The sequence below is a fragment of the Lytechinus variegatus genome, chromosome 14 (genome assembly GCF_018143015.1).
Source record: "Lytechinus variegatus isolate NC3 chromosome 14, Lvar_3.0, whole genome shotgun sequence".
Lineage (NCBI taxonomy): Eukaryota > Metazoa > Echinodermata > Echinoidea > Temnopleuroida > Toxopneustidae > Lytechinus > Lytechinus variegatus.
Window position 1 is genome coordinate 30,771,579 of NC_054753.1, and position 13,313 is coordinate 30,784,891.

Genomic DNA, 13,313 nt, shown 5'->3' on the forward strand with positions numbered 1-13,313 from the left:
TTGTGAAAGATGCATCAAACTCACACAAGGCAATACTGAAAAGAAAGTCTTGTAAGCTCTTCAATCATAATTTTACTATAATGCCAACTAGACTTTTCCACACACAAAAATTAAAGATCTTGCCTTTGATAAATTGGTGCTTGTTGCGTTCAGCTACTTTGCAAAAGATATATAGTTTGACTTTAAAAAAATAATGATAAAAACAATACAAAACCCCATTCACACTTTCGGTTACCAGAACTTCATATTTTATCTAATGGAAAATTAATTTAATTTCCTTGAAGAAGACGATGTTTAGGACTGTTTCTTTTTATTCTTGCTCTCCTGTTTCTTCCCCATCTTTCATGAAACAAGCCAACATTGATACCTTTTACTACCCTCGCATTAGCACAAAGACTGTCTGCTTTATATTTAGAGGCAATATTAGACTACCATGTTATTGGCGATAGGGAAACGAGATAACAAGACTGAAAACCCCATCATTCTAGATTCCTTATTTATGAGACGATGAGTTTGGGTATGGCTTGCTCCATCCCCTACGGATAGACGCATCTCAAGGACGTATGTATGCATCTTGTTTGAAAGAATGTGAGTCGGGCACATATCTATTTTGTCGCCTCTTTGATTATTCCTCATGAGATATGTGTTATATGAGCACAAATATTTCAGATCTGAGACAATTATAATGTAGTTTAGGTGCACACCAATTATGCATTTGCTATCACATCTATGTAGATTCATGTAGCTTTTCATTTTCAATTCATCCAATTTTCCACATCATTTGAAAGTAATATTGAACAGATGATAATTGGACTTTCATCATAATTATTATTCAATATTTATTTGATTGGTTTTCTATTTTCTGCTTTGTACTTTGTGTAAGTTGCTCCCTCTGAGATGAAGGCAGTGCATTGTGTGACCAGGGGCCAGTAACACAAAACTTAGCAATGATCATAGCACATTTTCTACGATTGATTCCGTTCACTACAATGTATAATCATTCTTAGAAATTAAGCGCATGATTAATCGCTAACCTTTGTGTCACAGGATTCAGATGTACTTTGAATTCCTTTGTTATAATGATTAATGATCTGTAGTACAGAACTAAACTATTTCAGCATTCTCTTGAAAATTGGCAGAATTGAGGCTCTTACAAGTGATCTTTGTATTTTTCAAACACTTATTAAGAAGGAAGTATGCATTCAGGTTCACGACTTTCAATTTGTTTTATTCACATTATCATGAGAATTTGTTTCTTGAGTGTTTTTTTAGTTTCAGTTTTATTGCAAAAGAGGGGTAAATTTCATTCTTATTTATCAGGGCTAGAAAGCTTATATTCAACGTTTCTTTATTACCAACCTTGTTCATTTGTTTCTGCTGATCTCTTCCTCTCTTTCTTCTGTCGAATTCCCTTTCACATGTACTCTGCTGTTTTGGGGTGGGGGGTTCTGTTCTGACTATGACTCTTACCCGTTCTTTCACGCTTAACACTGATTGTCCGGCTAATCCTGCTATTTTGCAGGGCCAGGTAGTCCCGTACCATAAGAGCGCTTAGCCAAATTTGAAAGAAAAAAGTGAGAACAGAAAGTGGATATACGCTTAACCCAAACTATAGGTGGGACTGTTTTACCATTAATCCTCACCAATAAGGAAAATTTTGCCCATGAGGAAGGGGTATAATAACACTGTTCACCCTTTATATGCACTTTTATACACCTTTTGATCAGACCCCCCCCCCCCTTCCTATCACTGTTTCCTGTCAAACTTTTTTTATGAAGCAAAATCATGAACACAAGTATATGATTTGCTGAGGTCATTGACATTCAATGTATTAACCATCCAATCAAACTATATCAAGAAAGAAAAAGTACCAATGCAAATGATAAAAGGATTCTTTAATCACTTATGAAGACAACCAAATTAGAATCCCATGTGCTTGTCAAAAAACTTATGCCAACTGAAAATAATTGGTACAGAAATTTAGGGGTGTGGGGGGTGGGTTAAGATCCGAGGTGGATGTGGATGATTTTTTTTTGTCACCAGCGCTTGTGGTGTTGTTCAATTTTCGTTGAAAGACTTGCAACAAGCCCTGGTACCAGGTTTGATGTATTAACCATCCATCTCGTTTGTGATCAAGTCCGATGGTTTAGTCATCTTCCAATGAAGTCTTCCTCCAATATTTTCGCCCCATCCTACTCGACTCCCCTCTTTCTCTTTTCTTCTGTTCTCTGAAGTTGTTGATGGGATATTCAGTACCCGATTGGACAGTAGTCAAGAGAACATGACTTTACTTTTCTCTCATTCAATACTTCATGTCACGATTAAATCACTTGATGCCATTTCTGTTTGAGGATTCTTGTTTGGTGATGCTCGTGTGGAATATTGTCAGCTTCCTGGTATTTTGGATAAAATCTTATTTTTGTGAGAAAGATAGTTTTTGCATTGCTTATTATTATTTGATAGCTGATCAGGATGGATGGATTTGTTTTTGGATGTGCTTTATATGGAAGTTACCATTGCATAAGCTCCCCCCCCCCCACCCACTTTCCCTGCCTGTTTTGGGGATGCAATTATTTCTTATGAGGAAGGTAGTGTGCAAAAGTAATTTTTCTGATTTTTAGTTGATTTCTAACCAAGATGGATTGATTCACTTTATGTGGAAGTTAACAAACTTTTGGGACACCCCTCCTCTCTGCCTCACCACCCCCCCCCCCCCCTCACCTCCACCCAACTTCTCCCTCCCCTCATCTACCTCAACTATCACTGGAAGCAGTATCCTCCTACTCTTCATCAAGTTGCAGGATATTATTTGAATATATTTCTTTTCGAATGAGTCCTCAGGGTATCCTAGACAAAAGCCTTAGTACTACAATTTTCCTGACAACAAGTTTCTTTTGTTGATCGATTTGTGTTGCCATGGAGATTGACTCATACATATATCTCTGTATTCAGAGGAGAAACCCAACTTCCATCTTGTATCCAGGGCCCCCGCATCCAGACCAAATCACAGCCGTCATCTTCCATCCATCCAGCTCACCCATCTCATAACATCTCCTCCAAACTACAATATCTTCTCATAAAGCACTGACAGTTTACATCACATTCCATCAATCCCAACATAGGATTTAATCATCCGCTCTCTAAATATTCCCAAGACAAAGGTCTCTGAGGGGATGATGGCCGGATTTTCTTGGCGATACTGTCCGTGATCTTCTCAAGAATTTCTTGATCTGTTTGTGGTACGCATCTTGGTTTTCTATTCCTGTCTCGATATGTGAGCAAAGCTTAGCTGATGTATCTTGCATTCTGCTGCAATCAGAGAAGCATTGTAGGCCAGGTTCGACAAAGAATGATTTTTCGGAGTGATCAGTTTGCTGTGATCTAGCTGTGATCATGAATAATTTGTTCATGTGCTACATCTTACTACAATGGAGGAGGTTGTCAGTAGTTTGAACATGTGAAGTGTCCGTAGAACATTTGATTTTTAGTAAGGGTTTTGGTATGTTCCATCTGTTTGTTCTTCTGGAAGTTTGTTGGTCCATCTTGTCTTTGTAGTCCTGTTGTGTATTCTGGCAGCAATCTTGATGATATCGTTGGACAACATTCAAGACATAATCAATGTTCATAATTTTGGTGAGCCTCAGAATCTTCTTTCATTATCGTCCTGACCAGAGCTTATCTGTATCTGCTTTGACTGTTGACTGCTTTAACCTTTAGCCACCTGGTCCAGCGATTGCTACGCGTTTATCAAGAGAGATACTGTCCTTTGAGCAATCCTACAGGATCAATTGTTGATCAAGAAACTAAATATTTTCTCATCAGAGCAATTTTTGGGAGCATGTTCTTGGACCAGAGGGATTGCATTTATTGGTCTCTTACCTGGATGATGTACCATTCATCTTCATTCTTCATCTGCTACCAGTTTTGCCTGAGGCGCAACTGAACATCTTACCCAGTGTCATTACCCCTAGAGATGTGGCTCTATGTCCTTCTATCTTGAGATATATTTAGGGTTGCATTTAGATTTTGACACCTCTTTGCCAGTGGGTCTAGGAGTTTGTGAACATTTGATATGTGTCAAGTTTCATTTATCATGTTTGTGAAAGCTTTGTCTGCTATTTGCTTAACGCTTCAGTCAGTATGATTCTAAAGAGTTTCTTTCTCTTGCATTCATGTTACAGAAATGATCAGAATGTTGACTGAAGGACCTTCTTGTTAAATGATGTTGATCATCTTGTCATACTTCGGAATTTTAACATTTCTTCTAGGTGTTAGAAGCAAGTCTGTTCTCATATATTTCTAAAAAAGTATTTAAAATAACAGAGGTAACAGCAAGGCTCCACATTAACTTTTTTTGGTGGTGGCCCGTTCGGGCCACCAAAACCTTCAAATATTTTTTTTTGGTGGCCCACTAATAAAGTTTGGTGGCCCGAAAAATATAAAGAAAAACATTAATTTAAAAATGAATAAAACAAACTGAAATATTCTGCAATCACTAACACGTACCACTATTCTTTGTACATCTTGTATATAAATTGTGCTTGCTGTTATTTTACTTTGCATAAAACAAAAGAAAAAATGAAAGAAAAAAACAAAGAACAGGTCATAAAAAAAAAATTGAGAAAAACAAAAGAAAATTTAAGAAAAATAAATAAAACAAAATTATCAAAAAATGAGGAAAATTATTATTATTGAGTAGAAACATGTTCTTTAATCAGGTATTTTCAATATAAATGGTTTAATCACTGAAAAAAATGAAAGAAAAAAATAAAATGGCAAAAGTTATCTGGAAAAAACAGTAAGACAATTCCTTCCCTATATTTGACGAAATGATGGAAAAAAAATCACATGTCATATCAATGAAATGCCTTCCCAAAGTATTTACTTCCTTAAGAGTGGTTTAAGAAGTCATTTGTAAACAAGAAAGAAAGAGCGGCCTATTTATTTTTGGCTCAAAGAGACACAGCTTCGAAATAAACCAAATATCAACATACATACAAATGCACATATGGGACTGTGATGTACTCACCTATGTGTATTAATGCATTTGGAAATCGGTCTTTTTGAGTCAAAAGAGAGGTCATAATTCCTCCTTTTAATGCTTGCAATTAATCAGGTTTCAGTAATATGGACTGTAGAAGGGCATTTCATTGGTGTAAAATGTGACTTTGACGTAGATTTCCAAAGTTCTAGGGAAGATTTCTTAGCAGTAACATTTCGTATCGCAGCTCCCTGGGTCTGAATAGTCTGCTCGTGCACAGCTAGCTGCATTGGTTTCATGCATGCAAAGCTCAGCCAGACAGCCGGCGCGGCCGGCTGAATAATAGGTACTGTATGCTAGCGGTAGGCCTACATACTATGCACTCTTTGTGTGTGTGTATTTGTGTGTAGATTAACAAAAAAGGCGCATGACGAATTGGCTTGCAATTTTAACTGTAGAAGGTTGATAAATGCATGCAAAATCGGGAGAAAATTGCGCTACTTTGAAAATTATTGGTTGCCCGATTCGGGCCACCAAAACTTAACATTTTTTCAATAATGGTTGCCCGAGATGAATTTTTGGTGGCCCCGGGCCACCGGGCCACCGCTAATGTCGAGCCTTGGGTAACAGGATCAAAATTGTTCATGTTCTCCTGTTGCAGACTTTTGATTCCTTTGTTCAGCGAGCTCAAGTTAAAGTCATTTTGTGGAAAGATTTGGTTGATCTGATTTCTGATTTCTGTTCTCGAGCGAAGACTATTGTTCATTATTGAATCGGAAAAATGTTAATAAACTGACTTTCATTCTCCTGTGGAATTGTAGACTAGACCTGGACCTACTGTACTGGAATAGAGACCTAGACCTCCTTTGAGTGATCTTCTAACCATCACTGTAAACTCTGAAAGTTGGTATCAAGTGACATTTTAGACCACCATCCTCTGTTCAGAAGTAGAATCTAAACGGTGAAATTTTTTGATTGGATACATGATTGGAAGAAAGAGACATCACCATATGTCAGGTCATTTCAAGATGAGACATTCTAGACCTTCGTACGTCCGTTACTATAGCGATGGATTCTTCTCGTAAGTTTTTCATTTTTCCCATTTTATAGTCTACAGTTCTTATGTATTAAGTGCTATATAAAAGTGTATTATTTTCATTACTATTATTATTGCAGTGTTTAGGCTTTAATGGATTTTTATTCATTTATATATTGCTTTTCACAATATATTAACAATGATGTTTACATTACAAACTTGTTATCGGGGTCAGTTTGTAACTCACCATTTTTGTCTCTTATCATGTACCATTTGTATTTTCCTTCGGTTTCAGATTTATTTTTCACTTGAGTCTCAAACTCCATACCTGAAGCAAGGAGCTTCCAACTCCTTGCCTGAAGTTAACTGCTGAAATTGAGCGAGTGTTAGTAAAAGAGATAGAGAGAGGGGGGGGGGGGCTGAGAATTCCACCCAGTTCAATGACCTCAGAGATAAAAGACACACTTGATGTAGAGATGAGAGCTTTGTTGAAAAGCTCACAGAATGAGAAAACTCTTCAAATTTTGAATAATTCTCTTCACACATGTCAATATGGAATTTACATATCATCCATCATTTATGTCAGACGGTCCCCCTGCAGCCATAAACACCATAAATCTTTTTCTTATCTCATGAAAATATGGAACAATATCATCTTGTCTTAGTGGCAAGGATGCTTGACCCTTTCCAAAGGTGGTATATTTTTACAAGTGGACCATAATACTAGGTTATGGCTAAAGTCGCATTCCTCATATCCCTTGTTTTAGGCAATTTCCGGAGTTTTGAATTTTCTAAATTTTCAACTGGAAAGAGATGGTTGGCTCATGCTATTCTTCATGATTTTAGGTTTTACATTTAGTTGTTTGGCACAGATCAAACCTTGCCTATATCGAGGCCTTTATCGGTACATTTAGCTGCTGTACATGAAAATGTTATAATAGCAAATGCACAAATTCCATAGCAAGTTTACAATCAGCCATTCAAATTAAATGATTTCAGGAGCTGCAAACTGTTATTGCAAATTCGTTATTACAACAAGTTTTATGAAACGGGACCTCAAATATATCCTTGCAATACAGAGTTTTCATACTAAAATTTGGTTTTGATTACATTCACTTCTGAGCAAGATGTAAGGATAGATGAGAAATGGTTCGTGTTTCATTTGATTGACAGGACTGTTAATTAGATGATCATGATGTGATTGACAAGATTGTGGGAAACATTATTAAGACAGCAATAACTGCCTCATAGTCTCATCTTTCAATATATCTCTGATCTTGAGAATGATGACTCCATATTCACATTTCCTTTTTATTTCATCCTAAACCAGTAGCTATGCAGGAAATGGGTGATTGCTGAATACCAGGCTGCTGAATACTGGAGGAAACATTATAAACTAATTCTTTTAGGGAAGGATTTCAAAAGAAATAGAGACCTATGCCTGTATGTTGATAGCTTTATTCATGAAAACTAAATATTATTCTTAATCAAGCTTTCCATGATAGTTACCAATATGGCTCATTTATTATAATCAGATTTCTTGAAATGGGACATCGGATTAATCAAGTAAATCAATGTTTAATGCCCAATTGGTCATGTTGGTTACTATGTAATTGGTCAATTTGGTCAACAAAGAAATATAGTACTGAATTAAGATAATATTTTTTGTCTGTTGGTCAATTTGTCATCGCTGGAGGTATTCCCTCTGTCTGGTGATAAACCTTGGTCAACCCAGACCAGACATCTTATCATGGTTAATGTTTACATCATACACATAGCTATTAAAGCACTGATTGGAGGACATCGCTTCCTAAGTCTTATGTTGCAGACAGTTTTAACCAACTATTCGGTTAGGTTGACAAAAATGAGACGTGCCCAAGTAATACCTGAATGGAGAATAACAAATGAGAAATATGAAAATTAAAAAAATCAGCAATTGATTAAAAAAATGAATCAGGTGAGAGGTGAAGGAGGAAAATTAGACTCATAGGTTTAGTCTGTATGGATGGGAGTCAGGAAACGGCCATTAAAATAACTTGTTTTTACTTCCGGCTTGGAAATATAATACAAGTGTTGTATCTGGTATTGAATTTACGTGTAATTGAAAGGAAAAAAAAAAACTTTAAAAAAGACTAATTTCTTGATATTTTTGCCGGCATGTATATTATGAGAGTTTTCTCTTTCTCCATCATCAGGAAATTGAACTCTTTTATATCCTGGGGTATTCTATGAAAATGATGGTTTCATATTTATTGTTTTCTATTCTCTTTCTGTAGTTTTGTTTTTATATTTGTATGATATTGCTAAACTATGGACAGGATATTTATTACATTTCAAGTATTTTTTTTTCAAAGCATCTTCATTTCATATTCGCAGTAGAATTGGTGAGCATTATCAGTTTGTGCATGATATTGTTCTATTATTGTTATTGTTCATGTTGATACCATTGTTCCTGCTGTTGTTTTTTTTCTTCTTTCTCTCCTTTTGTTGTTTTTTATGTTAATTACCATAATATTACTGTAGTATTATTATTATAATATGATGATTATTATTATTATTATCATTATCATTATTATTATTGTTATTATTATTATTATCATCATTATTGTCATCATCATCAATAGTATTATTATTAGCATCCACCTTCTTCCTTCTCTTTTCCTCACCATCCTGTACAACTACAACACAGATCACTCCCTGTTTTCATTGTAAATATGGGCAAAGTGTCTAAATCATAGACTATGAATAGTTTGAGGAAATAAGGTGATAGGGGCCTAGTATACACTGTTCAGTGAACAGGATGTTACATGTGGTCTATCCACTACACCATCCTGTGTGTTTTATCTCATTGGACCAGATCTAGGTTGCATACTTGAGCCATGTAACAACATATGATCATCACCACAATCAGATCCAGCTAATTACGACTTCAGCTGGAGTTCAAACCTGATAATTGTCTTCTCCAGAGTTTTGGTATCACTCATCTTCACCGCATCCTTGTATTATTGTAGTGATTGGAGTTACTATACCAAGCTAACTTTCTCATCCATTGCCACCGCCACTTTAGTTTATGAATTGTAAACTTGGAGAAATGGATGGTTATTCTTTACAAGCTACTTCTGCGGTCTGAACCTAAGGGGAGTCCATCTGCTTCTATTTCTCTCTGCGGATCTTGTCTAGAACCCGTCAAATTTGATGCCAAAGAGCGGGCCAGCTGAAGTGACAATAGAGTGAAGAGGTAGAGTTGTCAGCGGAGTGCATGTGTGTTAGCCTAAGCTGTCCGTAGCCAGCCCATGTGTGTATTGAAAGTCAATAAAAACAGTGGAGCGTGCCTTGGTGGTGGTGGGAAAGGCTCACATGTGTTTTGTCTCCATGTATGAGTCTCGCTGCCTTTCACCCCAAATCAGTTGTGGAGTTAGTACGCCAAGTGAAGGTAAGGGATCGCTCATCCGTGTCATGTTTGGATATATCGTACACTGTTAGGAATAGAGTGATAAGTTGACTTTATCGTTGGATGGTATTGAAAAGATTCATCTTCTTATCAGCTTTTATCATCAGTGTGATAGAGCACTGAGGTTGTGTAAGCTTGATCAGGAATGTAGATGTGTGTTGGAGCATAAGTTTTTGTGACTGGCCTCGCTGAACGAAGACACGCAAACTGTCTTGCATGCACCGCGTTTATCACGCCGGAGTTACCACGGGTGATCGCATTGTGGTGGTGGTGATGGACATCAGAGTGCGGGAGGTCAGACAGCACCGTGTCATCTGCCAAGGAAGTCGACATTCTCAGATTTTATTTTGCATCTGCCCAGGCGGTATCCGCCACTTTTATTCAAAGGTGGTATATAGCGATCAACCGATCATTAGTCGTTAGGAGCTCAGCTCTTCTCGCGGGCATGGGTGATTGTGTTGTGGTGCTGAGTTATCACATTGAACACCCCCTCCCCTCTCCCCGAAATGTGACGGTCGATTCTTGCATTTTACCAATCCGTCACAAATGGAGGTATTGGATTACCAGAGGGAGAGAGTGCCAGTAACTCTGATCATCTCATTTTACATGCATCGCCCTTCAGTAAACATCCTGTTCATCATATGAGGCGGGTGGGTGTTTATCAAGACACTCTTTTACTTATCAAAACCATTGTTTCAAGTCAAGCTGGAAAGATTCTCATACAGTCTCACTTTTTAAACTGTGTAATGAATGTTATCAACATGATCGCTCAGGAATGAAAACATTCCGCTTTGTAATACTCAAATTTACTATTCACCAACATTATCACTTTTATGTAGGTCTCCTGCCTACAATATGTTCAGTGCATAGTACTATTTTCACAGGATTTGTTTCGCAATCATTCCATGTGTGATACCACCAACTTCATCGGTAGATCTAATGAGGAAGCTGTTACATTTGCATGGATACCAATGTTAACTTCTCTCTTCAATTCAAACTAACCCAATTCATCTTGCATCATTCCCCGTTGTTGGCGGCGTCTACAACTATTGCTGGATATACATTGTACAACTTTTATCCTGTTAGCTACCCTCGTATTATCTTGAGATATTTTACAGTGTGCCATTAAAGAACGAACCCGAACCCTCCTGACAGACCAACTCCCAGTTGGCTGTGTTAAGTCAATCATTGTATTGGATTAGGAAACGGTTAAGCTGGATTATCCTTTTCTATCGGGTCCCCTGGAGATAGCTGAAGGTATGTAATAAATGGTATACATTACTGATATCATATTGAAGGAAGTTAAAGAGGGGTGTATGAAACACGGGTGAGAGGGGTTTGTTGGTGTTCATGTTTTGGGGTTGTATATATTCTGGATAGGTAGTGAGTTCTGTTATCTGCATATTTTGCAAGAACATTAGGTGGTTTCAAACCGCATTGTATGTTTGTATCGTCATTCATGCCAGATTAATGTGTAGTCAGAAGTTGTGCATAGATTTATGAGGCCCAGTTATGAGGATTGGTGACTTTGTAGGGAGCCACTTATCGGTATCTCCTTTGAAGCTGTTGTGTCTCAAAACTAGAAATATTCTATCAGCTATTGTTGGTCTTGTGGACCAAAGGTTTATTTACTTGAGAAAAAGAGCTGTTAAAAGTCACAGTGATTGTTTGGCTAATATTAAGGTGACAGGTCAAAGTCAAGTCACGTAGGATAATATCCTTTTGTTTTTATTTTTATCAGGGCGGGATGCCCCCTGCCCCTGGTCTGAACAAGTGCATAACCACATTGGACCAAATTTGTATACAAACCACACAATTAGAGTGCCCCCCCCCCTTCAAATCCCAATCTCCTTGGAAATGAAGATGGAAATAGGCCTACATCATGTTGGGCATTTGTGGAGGTTCGTTTTTTTTTTGCTTTTTAAGCACAAATCCTAATCCCCTCCTCTTTATCATATACTTCATCTGCACCTGTTAAAGGTGTAGCACTTTAAAGCTTCAAGACCAATCTGACATTTTTCTTTACAAATCTACAGATTATTCATAAAATGCCACGAACAGTCAGCCAGTGTATCCATTGCATTGTCACATCAACCAGTAGTTAGAATCCTTTGAGACTTTGATTATGATGAATAAAAAAAGAAAAAAATATTGTCAAAAAGGTGTGAAGTCATTTTTTCTCTACTGGTATTCACCCTTTGGCCATATAGAGCAAACGTTTTTTATGACGTTAACAGTTCTATTGTGGAATCAAGGTCACCATCTTGTTTATAACAATGCCATGAGCTCACGCTGTGAATAAAATTGCATGACCTGATTTTTTTCCGTTAGGGCATTGCACTTGTTATATTATACTTTGTAACAAATTCAGTTATTAATTCATTGTATTGACAGCATCTGTAATAATTTTGTGTTGCGTGATTATCTGATGGATAAATGTCAAATACCATGGAAATTTGATGGTTCAGTGATTTATTGACTGGGTAGAACATCAACCCCGTTTTAAATTATATCCCCTTTAAGTTTGAATACATGCATCGAGGGTGTAGATTTCAGGAATGTATGAACTGTGTTCAGAGGACATGAAATACAAACAAAAGCATAGATGATGTGTCATGTTTCTGCTATGCCATTATGGCATTCCCAGCCCTGTATCGTTCATTAAAGAGCTGTTGTTGGACGGTGAATAATTCATGAGGAACTTATTAAAATCCTTTAGAACCGAAGCTGGTATTTTTACTATTTTGCAACATTCATACAACAAGGATCCTAGTGCACAGGTAGAGACCCAGTTTTCAAATCAAATCAACAAGTGGGTCTTAAATACAAGACCAGCACATTTACAACTTGTTGCAAGAAATCTTCAACACCCATGGTCAAGTCACAGCCATTAGCCTAATTATTCCGACCACATTTCTTGAGTAAAAGGGTTTACAAGTACAGCAAACATGGCCCCTTGGCCCCCTCCACTTTTTTCTATCTGGCTCCCTTTCCTTCCCCCTGGATAAACAGAAACCCAAATCTTCCGGTAGCAAACTCATCCATTTTTCTATTACCGCAAAGGCAGCATGTATTTTGTTCTGCCTCAGTATCAAGTAACAATAGGTTTCAATATGGATGGGGGAAAAAACGCTGGCTTATGGTCCAAGTTTGTTTGTGCTTGCAAATATGTATTCATAAGGGTTGTGTTTGCGCTTGGCTTTTCAGCTGCCGATGGCCAATGAATCGTAACATCCTTCTGTTTTCTAGCACGGTCATGTTGATACATCATTTCTTTCTACTCTACTGAGAGTAGCCCTTGTATCTCTACAGGTGGTTTCAGACCGCCTCGAAGTTCGCCAGTTCCAGGTATTCTCTGATCGGGAAATTTACCCTGATCTGAAATACCAGGTATTTTGGTCATGTGAAAGCAAACTACGCGTAATTTCCCCCAAAGAAAATACCCCCTAAATAGTAGGTACTTGGCGAAATTACGAGATCTTTCGTGGGGATTTTTCCAAGGTTGCAGGTACTTTGGCAATGTGAAAGCAAATTACGGGAACTTTTATCCCAGCGTGTCGTTGGGCGCGGCGGCGTGGGTGGCTGCTGGGCTAGAGATTTTTAATCTCCCGCCTTGCCTGCTTATCAGACCACACTGCGCATGCTCGTAACTTCGGGAACTTATCCCGAAGGATGTGTTTCGGGGCGGTGTGAATGCAGGAATAATTAACGAGTATTTTTTAGCCTTAAAAAGTTCTCGTAATTTAACGGGGATTCTTGTGATTGAGGCGGTTTGAAACCACCTTATATTATGGGATGTCTGAGGGGGGTCCTGGAATAATTGGGGTATTGATCAAATTTCAGAT